Raw genomic sequence first — 18313 nt, 5'->3', positions numbered from 1 at the left:
ATCATACAGTGTGTAGTGAGCTGTGGGGACCATCATATAGTGCGTAGGGAGCTGTGGGGACCATCATATAGTGCGTAGGGAGCTGTGGGGACCATCATATAGTGCGTAGGGAGCTGTGGGGACCATCATACAGTGCATAGGGAGCTGTGGGGACCATCATACAGTGCATAGGGAGCTGTGGGGACCATCATATAGTGCATAGGGAGCTGTGGGGACCATCATACAGTGTGTAGTGAGCTGTGGGACTATCATACAATATACAGGGTGCTATGGGGGCACTCAGGACATTATTTCTTTTAAATGGGTGCATCATCAGAAATTTCTTCTTTCACCACCCCGAAATCATCGTCCATAGACTTGAAGAAGAACTTTGTAGTTGGGTGTAGTTTGATTGTGGCTTTAAGGGGGCATTATTACTTAAAGGGGATACTCAACAGTATTTGTTGCTTGAAGGGAACACTTCAGATATTGAAACTTTCATAAGAGCATATCTGGCATTATTACTTGCTAGGTAGCACAGTCGGGTCTTTACTACTTTCTATGGGACGCTATTATTCTTATAGGTCCCCTCTATCTGGCACACAGTCTTTGTAGCATTAATTGGTGGAGGGTAATCATAGTAATGACATAATTTTTGAAGTATTGAGGTTCCTATTCCACGTCGGAGGAGCAGGCAGCATGGGGAGGTTGTGCAGGGGGGGAATAGATGGGGACGGTGCTGGAAATGTGAGAAGTCAGATGGTCTTTGTACGGTGTGTTTTTTATGTAGAGGCAATGGTCATATCATAATACTATGTACTCACTGTGTAGTGTTGATGGTAGAGGGCATTGTGTAGCGGGATTATTATTGCCTTGTATAGAAGTAATTTTGGGAATATTGGTCTTTCAGTTGTGTATTTTAGGTTAGTAACAATGGTGTACTGTAATTATATATGTATAGGTCCTCTTTTAAGTGGCGCGGAGGTTGTATGGGGAAACACCTACTTTGGGGCTTTGGCCCCTGATCTTTTAGGACCCTAGCAACGTCCCGGCATACAAGGGATATCGGGCACAAAGTGTTCTGGAGGTTTCCTTTACAGTATGAAGCATTTTCCACACAGTATCCTTCCTCTGTAATATACTCCAGGACTGGTGGGGCGCACTGTCGCTCCCTATTTCGCCATAACTCGGCCTCAGCACTGCAGTGCTGATCAGCAGGTCTGCTTACTTGTTCTTCGGTTTCGCGCACTATGTCTTCCACTACTGGCGCCCTTGAACCCTTGCACTCGTGACTCCCACTAGTACATCATATTCAGTGCTGCTTTGGGGTCCGTAACTCGGCGTCCAATCCAAGGACCCTTCTCTGTAAGGCCACTCTGTCTCATCGGTCCAAAAAAGTCGGGCGCACTTCATGGCCGCCTCATATAGAATGAATGGAGCAGCATTTTAGCATGCGGACCACCGTTCCAACCTAAAGGGGATGAAGGTTCCTGTAGATTGGAGCTTGTTTTCATTGGACAACCCCTTTAATTTTTCACACACTGTTTCTGCATTTAAGTCTATTTTTTGGTAAATATTCGATGACCTGGTGTAATTTGTGATGTGTTGTTCTTCACCTGAGGTTGTATTGACCTCATTTTATAACTTCTAAGGACCAGACTTTTTTTTAATATATCCTGAATAGAACACAATAGAATTGTATGGAAAACATTATTGTGTTCTTCACAATTCAAGGCAACGTGTCCTTATGAGATCTTTTTCTTGAAGGTATATGGCGCTCAGGTTCTTTATCACCATGCAATCTGAAGAGCCATCTTAGACTAAGAGTGGCCACCACTGGGCATACACCATGGTGCAGCAAGGGCTAGCAATCTGTCCCTCCAATTGTGTGGGTACTTATTGCTTATGGAATGCCAGTCCAATTCTTCTTTTTAAGAGGGTTCACTGTCTGTGCATCTCTGTGCCCGAAGAATATTAACCTGGTGTTACTGTATTACTGCTGCTCCAAGTGGCAAGCACATGGTTCTCTTAGAGACAGGACCCTTGTTTAAACCCAAGTAGACTTGAATTGGAAAGGCCACTGGTCTGGACCAGGACTCTGGTTGTGTCCGGTGATGGTGGCATGCACGGTTTCTATGTACGTGTCTGTGTGTAGTCAGAAAAGAATTTCAGTGGTGGCCTAATAACTGCAAGGACCGACGGAGGTGTTGGAGAAAGGTAAACGAGTGGCTGCAGAACGGTTGGTAAATGTGGCCACTTCATGGGAATATTGGCCACTGATGACTGAGGCCTCCCTCCTGGTTTGGTCCTGGAGCCCCCGGCCACTTGTTGATCATCTTTCCTGTTTTTTACTGTTACACAAGACCCTGTGTCTCCTGTATTCTGCAGCTGCGTCCCGTTCTTCAGTCTTCTCTCTGTAGCATGGTGTGTACGACGTCCTGGATACAATGTTACTGCTCCATCACAGACTGAACCCCAGAACAATTGTCATGGAATTTGGTACCAGAGTTCTCTCTGTGTATGGAGCCCCCATATTTTGTGATTACTCTTATCATTCTCACTGTGTAAGGTGAAATCCAGGAAAAAAAAACACACAAAACAATATATATATATAATTAATTTTTTTATTGAAATAGCAATAAGCAACATTGTAATGAAAATATTACTGGTCCTTTTAGAAATTAAACTATGGTCACAGACACTCTCAGATTGGCCCCGGTGGAGACCACAAAACGAGCTGCGGTCATTGGGGACCACCTGAGAGTCCTTGGGACTCAAAGATCCAGAAGAAGGCAAAGAAACCCCCCAAAAGAATTCTGATTCAGGGGGGAAAAAAATTCCTTCCTGACCCCATTTCTGGCGATCGGATATTTCCCTGGATCTCGTGTATCCTGCTGCATATCGCTGTATATAACATAGGCTTACGTCATGTGAACAATGGCCAAATAGCTGTTGGCTGAGAACTCGTCCTGTATGATAAAATCTGCGATGGAGGTTCCTAATACGGCTTCCAACGAAGATGTGACATCATCCAAATGTGTATAAGAACTAGCGAGTGATAAAGGAGACAATGGCTGGTAGGTAATAAGTCTTTACCTGTCTGCCAATATCTTCTTCTGGAAGACTTCAAGATATCATGTATTACATATTACATATTATTCTGAAAGAGCACCATGTAATACCACATGTGTCCTGGAGAGGCCGCTACGTCCAGCAAAACACAGCTGATTGCTGAGGGGGTTCACTGCCAGACCCCCGACTATCAACTGATCGCCTGCAAGTCCTCATTTGGGGGCAGGAGTTGTTCACACTAGGCATATTTTGTGATTCATGAGGGGAGGACAGTAACCGGATATAGACTTTTTCTATAAATTCAGATTAAAGGGGTTTTCAGGAATGTTTTTATGTAATATATAGGAGGTTCCCAGTGGTAGAGAAAACACACAGAGCTTTACTTTCTCCTGCTGCTCCAGCTCTGGATCTTCAGCGCTTCCTGTGCTCTATTGTGACAGGCTGCAGCGGTGATGGCTCAACTTCAGCACACATCAATGCTGCAGCCAATCACTGAGCTTAGAAGCTCTGTCAGCATGGCCCACTGAGCCAAGTGATTGGCTGCAGAGCTGCAGTCATGATGTCACCCTTGAAGCCAATGACTAAAGATCAGCGGCAGCGGTGAAGTGCTGGAGCTGGAGCAGGAGGTAGTAAAGCTTCATCTCTTCTACTTAAGTGACGATTTATAGGATTTATATTTAAGTGATGAAAAATAATTTGCTTGTGTCGTCACTTATAGTCCTTCATAAGTTAAGATGCATTTCTTAGTTAAAGAGTGACCGTCATTAACTGTATTTTCTAGACTATATGACGCACTTTTTAACAACAAAAAATCTTGCTCAGTATTGTGTGCGTCCTATAGACCAGAAGCAGCGTCCTATCAAGTATGCTTATCATGTGTCTGGCACCTGCCGGAGCAGATTTCAGCTGATCGTGGGGGTGCCAGGTGTCAGACCCTCCGATCTCATACTGATGAGCGATCTTACAGATAGGTCATCAATTCTTAAGTCCCAAATAACCCTTTAAGGGGACTGGGAATGAAATCACCACCAAGGCTCCAACAGAATAATAAATATGTCCTTGTATAAACTGTTGGTTCATTATAAGCTCATTGTCTACACAATGCAGAAATGAATGATTTATACAGGGGCATCTTTATAAACTCATTACACAGTGGTATTTCACAATGGTGGTGGTTTAGGGGCCTGAAATGAAGTGATGGGTTACCTTTAATACATACGTGAACATTCACACACATACACACTCACCTCAACACACACATACATACACACACAGACACAAATACACACTCACCTCTATACACATACAATAAACACACGTGCACACACCCCTTCAGTGCTGCAGTGCTCGGTACACAAACACACAGACCGTTAGTCCAGGGACACACAAACCATCACACAGCCATCCCTTTATTGATGCGGCCATAGAGACACATCCCTTCATTGCTGGGGTCATAGAGACACATCCCTTTGGTGCTGGGGTCACACAAACAGACACAGACACACACCTTCAGTGCTGGGGCCACACACAGAGCCTTTCAGTGCTGCATTTCAGGGGACATGTACACGTGTGCCAAACACACGTGCACACACCCATTCAGTGCTGCAGTGTTGAGGACACAAACACACACCCCATTAGTGCAGGGACACACAAACCATCACACATCCACCCCTTTATTGATGGGGTCAAAGAGACACCCCTTTATTTCTGGGGTCACAGACACACATCCCTTTGGTGCTGAGGTCACTCAAACAGACACAGACACACACTTTCAGTGCTGGGGCCACACACACAGCCCTTCAGTGCTGCATTTCAGGGGACATGTACACTTGTGCCAAACACACGTGCACACACCCCTTCAGTGCTGCAGTATTGAGGACACAAACACACACCCCATTAGTGCAGGGACACACAAACCATCACACAACCACCCCTTTATTGATGGGGCCATAGAGACACACGCCTTCATTGCTGGGGTCACAGACACACATCCCTTTGGTGCTGAGGTCACACAAACAGACACAGACACACACCTTCAGTGCTGGAGCCACACACACAGCCCTTCAGTGCTGCATTTCAGGGGACATGAACACGTCTGCCAAACACACGTGCGCACACCCCTTCAGTGCTGAAGTGTTGAGGAAACAAACACCCACCCCATTAGTGCAGGGACACACAAACCATCACACAGCCTCCCCTTTATTGATGGGCCCATAGAGACACACATCTTTATTGCTGGGGTCACAGACACACATCCCTTTGGTGCTGAGGTCACACAAACAGACACAGACACACACCTTCAGTGCTGGAGCCACACACACAGCCCTTCAGTGCTGCATTTCAGGGGACATGTACAAGTGTGCCAAACACACGTGCACACACCCCTGCAGTGCTGCAGTGTTGAGGAAACAAGCACACACCCCAATAGTGCAGGGACACGCAAACCATCACACAGCCTCCCCGTTATTGATGGGGCCATAGAGACACATCTTTATTGCTGGGGTCACAGACACACATCCCTTTGGTGCTGAGGTCACACAAACAGACACAGACACACACTTTCAGTGCTGGGACCACACACAAAGCCCTTCAGTGCTGCAATTCTGGAGACGTACACGTGTGCCAAACACATGTGCACACACCTCTTCAGTGCTGCAGTGTTGAGGACAGAAACACACACCCCATTAGTGCAGGGACACACAAACCATCACACAACCACCTTTTTATTGATGGGGCCATAAAGACACACCCCTTCATTGCTGGGGTCACAGACACACATCCCTTTGGTGCTGAGGTCACGCAAACAGACACAGACACACACCTTCAGTGCTGGGGCCACACACACAGCGCTTCAGTGCTGCATTTCAGGGGACATGTACACGTGTGCCAAACACACGTGCTCACACCCCTTCAGTGCTGCAGTGTTGAGGACACAAACACACACAACCTTAAGGGAAGGGGCACACAAACCATCACACATCCACCCCTTTATTGATGGGGTCACAGAGACACCCCTTCATTTCTGGGGTCACAGACACACATCCCTTTGGTGCTGAGGTCACACAAACAGACACAGACGCAAACTTTCAGTGCTGGGGCCACACACACAGCCCTTCACTGCTGCATTTCTGGAGACATGTACATGTGTGCCAAACACACGTGCACACACCCCTTCAGTGCTGCAGTGTTGAGGACACAAACACACACCCCATTAGTGCAGGGACACACAAACCATCACACAGCCACCCCTTTATTGATGGGGCCATAGAGACACAGCACTTCATTGCTGGGGTCACAGAAACACATCCCTTTGGTACTGAGGTCACACAAACAGACACACACCTTCAGTGCTGGAGCCACACACACAACCCTTCAGTGCTACATTTCAGGGGACATGTACACATGTGCCAAACACACATGCGCACACCCCTTCAGTGCTGCAGTGATGAGGAAACAAGCACACACCCCATTAGTGCAGGGACACGCAAACCATCACACAGCTTCCCCGTTATTGATGGTGCCATAGAGACACACATCATTATTGCTGGGGTCACAGAAACACATCCCTTTGGTGCTGAGGTCACACAACCAGACACAGACACACACCTTCAGTGCTGGGGCCACACACACAGCCCTTCAGTGCTGCAGTGTTGAGGACACAAACACACACCCCATTAGTGCAGGGACACACAAACCATCACACAACCACCCCTTTATTGATGGGGTCACAGAGACACTCCTTCATTTCTGAGATCACAGACACACATCCCTTTGGTGCTGAGGTCACACAAACAGACACAGACACACACCTTCAGTGCTGAAGCCACACACACAGCCCTTCAGTGCTGCATTTTAGGGGACATGTACACATGTGCCAAACACACGTAAACACACCCCTTCAGTGCTGCAGTGTTGAGGACACAAACACACACCCCATTAGTGCAGGGACACACCATCACACAGCCACCCCTTTATTGATGGGGCCATAGAGACACAACCCCTTCATTGCTGGGGTCACAGACACACATCCCTTTGGTGCTGAGGTCACACAAACAGACACACACCTTCAGTGCTGGGGCCACCCACACAGTCCTTCAGTGCTGCATTTCAGGGGACATGTACACATGTGCCAAACACACGTGCACACACTACTTCAGTGCTGCAGTGTTGAGGAAACAAGCACACACCCCATTAGAGCAGAGACACGCAAACCATCACACTGCCTCCCCGTTATTGATGGGGCCATAGAGACACCCCTTCATTTCTGGGATCACAGACACACATCCCTTTGGTGTTGAGGTCACACAAACAGACACAGACACACACTTTCAGTGCTGGGGCCACACACACAGCCCTTCAGTGCAGCATTTCAGGGGACATGTACACGTGTGCCAAACCCACGTGCACACACCCCTTCAGTGTTGGAGTGTTGAGGAAACAAGCACACACCCCATTAATGCAGGGACATGCAAACCATCACACAGCCTCCCCGTTATTGATGGGGCCATAGAGACACACATCTTGATTGCTGGGGTCACAGACACACATCCCTTTGGTGCTGAGGTCACACAGACACAGACACACACCTTCAGTGCTGGGGCCACACACACAGCCCTTCAGTGCTGCATTTCAGGGGATATGTACACATGTGCCAAACACACGTGCACACACCCCTTCAGTGCTGCAGTGTTGAGGACACAAACGCACACCCCATTAGTGCAGGGACACACAAACCATCACACAGTCACCCCTTTATTGATGGGGCCATAGAGACACAACCCCTTCATTTCTGGGGTCACAGACACACATCCCTTTGGTGCTGAGGTCACACAAAGAGACACACACCTTCAGTGCTGGAGCTACCCACACAGCGCTTCAATGCTGTATTTCAGGGGACATGTACACATGTGCCAAACACACGTGCACACACCCCTTCAGTGTTGCAGTGATGAGGAAACAAGCACACACCCCATTAGTGCAGGGACACGCAAACCATCACACAGCCACCCTGTTATTGATGGGGTCACAGACACACACATCTTCAGAGCTGGGGTCACAGGCACACATCCCTTTGGTGCTGAGATTACACAAACAGACACAGACACACCTTCAATGCTGGGGCCACACACACAGCCCTTCAGTGCTGCATTTCAGGGGACATGTACACGTGTGCCAAACACACGTGCACACACCTTTTCAGTGTTGCAGTGTTGAGGACAGAAACACACACCCCATTAGTGCAGGGACACGCAAACCATCACACATCCACCCCTTTATTGATGTGGTCACAGAGACACCCCTTCATTTCTGGGGTCACAGACACACATCCCTTTGGTGCTGAGGTCACACAAACAGACACAGACACACACTTTCAGTGCTGGGGCCACACACACAGCCCTTCAGTGCTGCATTTCAGGGGACATGTACACATGTGCCAAACACACGTGCACACACCCCTTCAGTGCTGCAGTGTTGAGGACACAAACACACACCCCATTAGTGCTGGGACACACAAACCATCACACAGCCACCCCTTTATTGATGGGGCCATAGAGACAACCTCTTCATTGCTGGGGTCACAGACACACATCCCTTTGGTGCTGAGGTCACACAAACAGACACACACCTTCAGTGCTGGGGCCATCCACACAGTCCTTCAGTGCTGCATTTCAGGGGACATGTACACGTGTGCCAAACACACGTGCACACACCCCTTCAGTGTTGCAGTGTTGAGGACAGAAACAAACACCCCATTAGTGCAGGGACACGCAAACCATCACACATCCACTCCTTTATTGATGTGGTCACAGAGACACCCCTTCATTTCTGGGGTCACAGACACACATCCCTTTGGTGCTGAGGTCACACAAACAGACACAGACACACACTTTCAGTGCTGGGGCCACACACACAGCCCTTCAGTGCAGCATTTCAGGGGATATGTACACGTGTGCCAAACCCACGTGCACACACCCCTTCAGTGTTGGAGTGTTGAGGAAACAAGCACACACCCCATTAATGCAGGGACAAGCAAATCATCACACAGCCTCCCCTTTATTGATGGGGCCATAGAGACACACATCTTGATTGCTGGGGTCACAGACACACATCCCTTTGGTGCTGAGGTCACACAGACACACACCTTCAGTGCTGGGGCCACACACACAGCCCTTCAGTGCTGCATTTCAGGGGACATGTACACATGTGCCAAACACACGTGCACACACCCCTTCAGTGTTGCAGTGATGAGGAAACAAGCACACACCCCATTAGTGCAGGGACACGCAAACCATCACACAGCCACCCCGTTATTGATGGGGTCACAGACACACACATCTTCAGAGCTGGGGTCACAGGCACACATCCCTTTGGTGCTGAGATTACACAAACAGACACAGACACACACTTTCAGTGCTGGGGCCACACACACAGCCCTTCAGTGCTGCATTTCAGGGGACATGTACACACGTGCACACACCCCTTCAGTGTTGCAGTGATGAGGAAACAAGCACACACCCCATTAGTGCAGGGACACGCAAACCATCACACATCCACCCCTTTATTGATGTGGTCACAGAGACACCCCTTCATTTCTGGGGTCACAGACACACATCCCTTTGGTGCTGAGGTCACACAAACAGACACAGACACACACTTTCAGTGCTGGGGCCACACACAGCCCTTCAGTGCTGCATTTCAGGGGACATGTACACATGTGCCAAACACACGTGCACACACCCCTTCAGTGCTGCAGTGTTGAGGACACAAACACATACCCCATTAGTGCAGGGGCACACAAACCATCACACAGCCACCCCTTTATTGATGGGGCCATAGAGACACACCCCTTTATTGGTGGGGTCACAGACACACATCCCTTTATTGGTGGCGTCACAGACACACATCCCTTTATTGGTGGAGTCACCGGCACTGGCACACATCCCTTTATTGGTGGGGTCACAGACACACATCCCTTTATTGGTGGGGTCACAGACACACTTCCCTTTATTGGTGGGGTCACAGACACACATCCTTTTAGTGCTGGGGTCACAGACACACTTCCCTTTAGATCTGTGGTCACACAAACCTTCAATGCTGTGCCTACACACACAGTCACATGCACACACACCTACTGTACCTTCTTGCTGAATCCCAAAAAGTCTTCTCAGTTGATAATTGCTGGACGTATGATAGTTACTCCACAGATCTCAGAACAGCCTTGAGGAAGGTCAGAAAGAAAGAAAACAATGCAGCTAATAATCATCTGGAAATATCATGGGGATGAGGACACAGTCCATACAGCACACACTGCAGATCTCTTCCTGATCCTGCTCTGCTGTTTGTGCTGTGACACAATGCTGTGCAGCCAGTCCTCCTCCCTTTCCGATGTGACCCCATCCCCAGCGTTCAGTGATGAGCTACTTACCTGGACTGGTCCTCTTCAAGCTGTGACACAAGATGGCTCAGGAATAGAACTTTGTACATTCTGTAGCAGTTATGATGTCATGTGAGGTCTATGATGTCATGTTCTCGGTGCTGTCATGTGCTTTGTGATGTCATCATAACGGACACTGCTGTTTTATGTATCAAGTTTACACTTCAGGAAATAAATTACTAAACAAAAAAGTCACAGACTGCAAATATCCCACAGCCCCATGTTATAATTCATGACAGCTATTTAAATGAACCTTTATTTTAATCCATATAACCTACTGCTATATGAAAAATCCTCGAGACCTGAACTGGAATTTAAATTGTCGTGCATGCAGCATGTAAGAGCATGTTCACACATGGCCACTAACCAGAAAAAAACTAAGACAGAAATACAATACACAAACACCCTGCAGTAAATAAATAAATCGCAATAGTGCATGAAAATAATAAAGCGTACTTAGTTAACATAATTTTGATGGAAATAATGTGAAAGCTATCCCGCCTCGTCACGGCGACCCTTATGGGACAGTCCTAACTCTAATATTTAAAACCTTACCGTTTGTCAAGTGACGTACATGTGGATAAGGGAAGAGAGACTGAACCAAATAGTGGACACGGAGACATGGGGCGCAAGATGAATAAGCTTTCCAGCTCACAGAAAGCATCTTGCGCCCCATGTCTCTGTGTCCACTTGACAAACGTAGCCGTGATGAGGCGGGATGGCTTTCGCATTATTTTGATCACAATTCTGTTAACTAAGTCCCCTTTGTTATTTTCATGCACTATTGCGGTTTATTTACTGCAGGGGATTTGTGTATTGTGTTTCTGTCTTTGTCTTCTACTGCTATGTGAGTTACAGGAAAACACTGGACTAAAATCACTGACTGCGGTGGAATCCCCAATAAAATGTACATTTTATTTCCTTAAATAACATTTTCCTATACACACCTTACCTAATAATCGTGACATTTTGTGGAGCGTGCCAAATATTACCCTCCATTTAAAGTCTGCCAGCTGTGTTTTGTTGAACCTATTCACACTTGGTCGCAGACCAATACCACACTATAAGGCCAGTGCCTAAAACCGTGGTCATCAGACGTGATCCCATATCACTGCCGTAAAAATCCTGAAATTTTTGGGAGCTGTCAAATATTATACTCCATTTAACCCCTTTAAAGCATGGGGCTTAATAGTACGCACTAGGCTATCACCCCCGGTTCAGTGAGGGCTCCGGCGCTGAGCCTGCACTGAACCAGGCACATGTCAGCTGATTTATACAGCTGACATGTGACCCCAACAGCCGCGGGTGGAATCACGATCCACCCACGGCTGTTAACATGTTAAATGCCACTATCAATCTCTGACAGCGGCATTTAACAGCGCCGCGCCGGAAGTGCGTCACTTACCCCGCCCATCGGTGACCCCGTCACGTAATCGCGAGTCACTGATGGGTGGGCATGACAACCCTGGGTCTGCAGCAGACCCCAGTGATTGTCATGTACTGACGCTATGAGCGCCACCTAGTGGTCGGCGCTCATAGCACAGGAGCATTTCTGCTACATAGAGCTGATCTGCTCATCACCTCTATGTAGCAGAGGTGATTGGACAGTTGCTGCTTCTAGCCTCCTAATGAGACTATAGAAGCATGCAAAAAGTGTAAAAAAAAAAAAATGTTTTTAAAAATATAAAAAAAATTTGAAAATATATAAAAGTTTAAATCACCCCCCTTTCACCCCATTCAAAATAAAATTATAAAAATACCACCCACATACACATATTTGGTATTGCCGTGTTCAGAATCGTCCGATCTATCAATATATAAAAAAAGAATTAATCCGATCGGTAAACGGCGTAAAGAGAAAAAAAATCTAAACGCCAGAATTACGTTTTTTTGTCGCCGCAACATTGCAATAAAATGCAATAACGGGTAATCAAAACATCGTATCTACCCCAAAATGGTATCGATAAAAACTTCAGCTCGGCGTGCAAAAAATAAATCCGGCCCCAGATCCCGAAAAATGGAGACGCTACGGGTCTTGTAAAATGGCGCCATTTTATTTTATTTTTTTTAGCAAACTTTTAGATTTTTTTTTCACCACTTAAATAAAAAAGAACCTGTACATGTTTGGTATCTACACCCTCATAATGACCTGGAGAATAATAATGGCAGGTCAGTTTTAGCATTCAGTGAACGTGGTAAAAAAAATAAAAAATAAAAACATCTGTGGTATTGCACTTTTTTTGCAATTTCACCGTACTTGGAATATTTTTCCCGTTTTCCGTACATGATATGGTAAAACCAGTAATGTTGTTCAAAAGTACAACTCATCCCGCAAAAAATAAGCCCTCACATGACCATATTGACCAAAAAATAAAAACGCTATGGCTCTGGGAACAAGGGGAGCAAAAAATGAAAATGCAAAAACGGAAAATCCCAGGGTCCTTAAGGGGTTAAAGTACAGCGTATACAGTGTGTGTGTGTGTGGTGCATACGGCGTATACAGTGTGTGTTGTGCATACGGCGTATACAGTGTGTGTGGTGCGTACGGCGTATACAGTGTGTGTGGTGCGTACGGCGTATACAGTTGTGTGGTGCGTACGGCGTATACAGTGTGTGTGGTGCGTACGGCGTATACAGTGTGTGTGGTGCGTACGGCGTATACAGTTGTGTGTGGCATACGGCGTATTTGCATATAAAGGATGTGATGTTTTGTGTGTAACACAGACCTGTAGAAGCGTCTTCATGTGAAACAGCTGTTGTCGGCTTTTTTCTTCCCCGCTCTCCCTGCTTGCCGGACTTTTTATCCTCAGGGAATAAAGATTCTGCTTTTAAGGACTGGTGAGTGCAGCTCATTTTTCTTTCTTATGGTTATTTTGGAATTATTGACAAGTTTATTATGACATCATAAAGGTGAGTGCAACCAGCACTTATTTAATATAGATTTGAATCTTGATACTGCACTCACAATCTGCACTCTCTCCCCTCTACTTATTTTATAGTATGTTTTTGGAGTGTGGGAGGAAACTGGAGAACCCGGAAGAAACCGACACAAACACGGGGAGAACATACAAACTCCTTGCAGATGTTATCCTTGGTGAGATGTGCTAACCACTGAGCCACCGTGCTACCCTACCTTTCCACCCCTCTTTGTTACTTCGGGAGCCGGGCTAACTATGGGGCAGCCGCCACTGGCCGTTGAGCGCTGGTCAGCTGCCCATATATTGATAGATTGGATGATTCTAAATGCAGCGACACCAAATATCTGTATATTTTATTTTTTTTGTTATTGTTTTATTTTGAATGTGGTGAAAGGGGGCGATTTAAACTTTTATATTTTTTTAATATTTTTAAAAACATTTTTTTTTTACTTTTCACTTCCTTCAATAGTCTCTATGGGAGAGTAGAAGCTGCGATCATCAGATCACCTGTGTGTAGCAGAAATGCTCACTGGCTATGAGCACTGACCGCTAGGCGGCGTTCATAGCATCTTGGCAATGACAACCGCAGGGGTCTCCTGCAGACCCCAGGTTGTCATGCCAACCCATTGGCGATTCACGGTCATGTGAACTAGTTTTGGCTCCCATTCTTGAGAAAAAATACTGAACAAAAACTGATAGTGGGGCCATAGCCTTAATTTGAGGGTATTCACATCCTAATTGAAGGGTTTAAAATTACAGCTCTTTAATATGGAGCAGTATCTTTTTCATGGGACCAAAGTAATTGGACAATTATCTCAAAAGCTCTTTCATTGACTGCATGGGCTCTTCCCTCATTAATCCATCATCAATTAAGCAGGTAAAAGGTCTGGAGCTGATTCCAGGTGTGGCATTTGTATTTGGAAACTGTTGCTGTGAACCCATAACGCAGAAAAGAGCTCTCATGGAAGTAAAACAGACTATCATTATATTATATTAATATTAAAGTGTAAGAAATGCACAGTGGCATAAAGTAACCTCACCAGTCAAAAGGGAAAAACACACCCGACGCACGTTTTGCACCTGGCTTCGTCATGGGGAGATGGTGGACTGAACAACCAGGCTATTTACATGTAGGACCCAATCAAAAAAGTTGTAACGCATGTGGATTCCTGCACATACAAAATCAATGGAACATCATCCAATAAGCGGTAGTGACTTCAGACGCTATCTTCAGATGGCACGCCCACTGAAAACAAGGTGCCTGTGCGCATGATTGATGGTGCTGTTTTGATGTGATGCGACCAACACGTGAGAGGAAGCAGTCATCTCACCGGTGACGCGCCAATACTGGAGGTGCTGACGGATTCGGCACATAAAAAAAATCACATGATAATGAATAATGTGGTGGCAGAATGGGAAGTGATGTACGATCACATCATTATAGTCACGGTCATGTGGCTGGGCGGAGAAGATCACATGGATGGCAGTCACATGATCAGTTCTTCACAATACAGATGGACAATGACCCAAAACATAGTGCGAAAGCAACCCTGGAGTTTTTTACTGTAAAGTAGTGAAATATTCTGCAATGGCGCAATGGTCACGACAGTCACCAGATCTTGACCCCATCGAGCTGCATTTCACAGGCTGAAGACAAAACATAAGGGAGAAAGACCCACAAACAACCAACAACTGAAGTCACTGCAGTAAAGGCGGCAAAGCCTCACAAAGGAGGAAACCCGGCGTTTGGTGACGTCAATGGCTTCCAGACTTCAGGCCGTCATTGCTGCAACGGATTCTCTACAAAGTATTAATGAGCATTTTATTTATGGTAAAGTTAATTTCTCCAATTACTTTTCAGCCCCTGGAATGAGGAGGCTTCGTAGAAAAATGGTTGTAATTCCTAAACGTTTCACAGGAGATTTTTGTTTAATCCTTTTAATTAAACCTGAAAGTCTCCACTTCAATTACATCTCAGTTGTTTCATTTTAAATCCAGATTAGCGGCCTGCAGAGCTGAAATCACGAAGATTCACTGTCCAAATATTTCTGGACCGAACTGTATTCATATATTTACACTATATGGACAAATATTGCATCTCTTGCCCCCAAAACAAAACCCAAAATGTTCTCCTTCCCCTTTTCCTAACTCCCAATCCCCAAATAGACAAGGACATTCGGAGTTTCCAATCCTCCCTCTTTGGCCACGGCCCCACTATCAGTGTTTGGTCAGTAATCGGTCAGTATTTTTTCTCAGGAGTGGGAGCCAAAACCAGGTGAGGAACAATCAGAGAAAAGGTATAATAGAAACAAGTCACCAATTCTACATTTATCACCCACTCCTGGTTTTGGCTCCCACTCTTGTGAAAAGATACTGACCGAATACTGACCAAATACTGATAGTGGGGCCGTGACCTTTTGTAGACAAAGCATCTTCAGCCTCGGCTCTTTACCTCCTACAGACGAAATGGTGGGAAAACGAACCACTTTTTATTAATCCGTTATATTTTATTACAGTTTTTACTACAGGGAAATTACAATAAAATGTCCCCAATCCCTTTTCCCTTCCCCCAATCCATAATGCTGGGGTAAGATTATCTCTACAGAGACCCCTGTACAGGAATATTAGGGCTCCAGCGACATCACATCTATTATACAGAGAATAGCGCTATCTCCATAGCTCTGTACACAAGGACATAGAGATCAGACAAGGTCCTCATATTCAGCCAGCTTCTATTTTACTCCAACCCTCTTTATAAGAACAAGATCAGAGTCTCATTATACCGAGCAGAGAAGCTCCAGGGACAAAGACCCCGTCTGCTCCTAACACGCTGGGGGCCGGAGTATCCAGCCACGGGGCCCGGATTCTCTCATTTGTGGCCCCAGCGTTTCTTGTAGAATAAATCCCTTTCTCATCCAGTCCTGTAGTAATGACTTTGTTATCAGGTTTTGTAGGAGGGTTCGTCTGACTCCATCTTGTTATCAATACCTGTGCGAGAAACAGGAGACGTCCGAGCGCAGCTTTACCGAGTGTCCAGTGTCAGTTCTTCTACAGTCTGATAAAGAGCCGCGGTGTCTGCGACTGAACCTGGGAGTATACAGCTGCATACAGCGTACACACACGGCTCCATACACACGCGGCTCCGCTCCGTACACCTCGTACACGCGCGGCTCTGCTCCGTACACCTCGTACACACACGGCTCCGCTCCGTACACCTCGTACACGCGCGGCTCCGCTCCGTACACCTCGTACACGCGCGGCTCCGCTCCGTACACCTCGTACACGCGCGGCTCCGCTCCGTACACCTCGTACACGAGCGGCTCCGCTCCGTACACCTCGTACACGCGCGGCTCCGCTCCATACGCCTCGTACACACGCGTCTCTGCTCCGTACACCTCGTACACACAGCTCCGCTCCGTACACGTCGTACACGCGCGGCTCCGCTCCGTACACCTCGTACACGCGCGGCTCCGCTCCGTACACCTCGTACACGCGCGGCTCTGCCTCGTACACGCACGGCTCTGCTCCGTACACCTCGTACACGCGCGGCTCCGCTCCGCTCCGTACACCTCGTACACGCGCGGCTCCGCTCCGTACACCTCGTACACGCGCGGCTCCGCTCCGTACGCCTCGTACACGCGCGGCTCCGCTCCGTACGCCTCGTACACGCGCGGCTCCGCTCCGTACGCCTCGTACACGCGCGGCTCCGCTCCGTACGCCTCGTACACGCGCGGCTCCGCTCCGTACGCCTCGTACACGCGCGGCTCTGCTCCGTACGCCTCGTACACACGCGGCTCCGCTCCGTACACCTCGTACACGCGCGGCTCCGCTCCGTACACCTCGTACACGAGCGGCTCCGCTCCGTACACCTCGTACACGCGCGGCTCCGATCCGTACGCCTCGTACACGAGCGGCTCCGCTCCGTACGCCTCGTACACACGCGTCTCTGCTCCGTACACCTCGTACACACAGCTCCGCTCCGTACACCTCGTACACGCGCGGCTCCGCTCCGTACACCTCGTACACGCGCGGCTCCGCTCCGTACACCTCGTACACGCGCGGCTCCGCTCCGTACACCTCGTACACGCGCGGCTCCGCTCCGTACACCTCGTACACGCGCGGCTCTGCCTCGTACACGCACGGCTCTGCTCCGTACACCTCGTACACGCGCGGCTCTGCTCCATATACCTCGTACACGCGCGGCTCTGCTCCGTACACCTCGTACATGCGCGGCTCCGCTCCGTACACCTCGTACACGCGCGGCTCCGCTCCGTACGCCTCGTACACGCGCGGCTCCGCTCCGTACGCCTCGTACACGCGCGGCTCCGCTCCGTACGCCTCGTACACGCGCGGCTCCGCTCCGTACGCCTCGTACACGCGCGGCTCCGCTCCGTACGCCTCGTACACGCGCGGCTCCGCTCCGTACGCCTCGTACACGCGCGGCTCCGCTCCGTACGCCTCGTACACACGCGGCTCTCCTCCGTACGCCTCGTACACACGCGGCTCTGCTCCGTACGCCTCGTACACACGCGGCTCTGCTCCGTACACCTCGTACACACACGGCTCTGCTCCGTACACCTCGTACACACACGGCTCTGCTCCGTACACCTCGTACACACGCGGCTCCGCTCCGTACGCCTCGTACACACGCGGCTCCGCTCCGTACGCCTCGTACACGCGCGGCTCCGCTCCGTACACCTCGTACACGCGCGGCTCTGCTCCGTACACCTCGTACACACGCGGCTCTGCTCCGTACACCTCGTACACACGCGGCTCTGCTCCATACACCTCGTACACACGCGGCTCTGCTCCGTACACCTCGTACACACGCGGCTCTGCTCCGTACACCTCGTACACACGCGGCTCCGCTCCGTACAACTCGTACACACACGGCTCCGCTCCGTACACC

The sequence above is a fragment of the Phyllobates terribilis genome, unplaced genomic scaffold (genome assembly GCF_046119375.1).
Source record: "Phyllobates terribilis strain yellow unplaced genomic scaffold, ASM4611937v1 Scaffold_411__1_contigs__length_1673714, whole genome shotgun sequence".
Taxonomy (NCBI): domain Eukaryota; kingdom Metazoa; phylum Chordata; class Amphibia; order Anura; family Dendrobatidae; genus Phyllobates; species Phyllobates terribilis.
The sequence above is the reverse complement of the archived record's forward strand: the minus strand, read 5'-3'. Positions refer to the sequence as shown.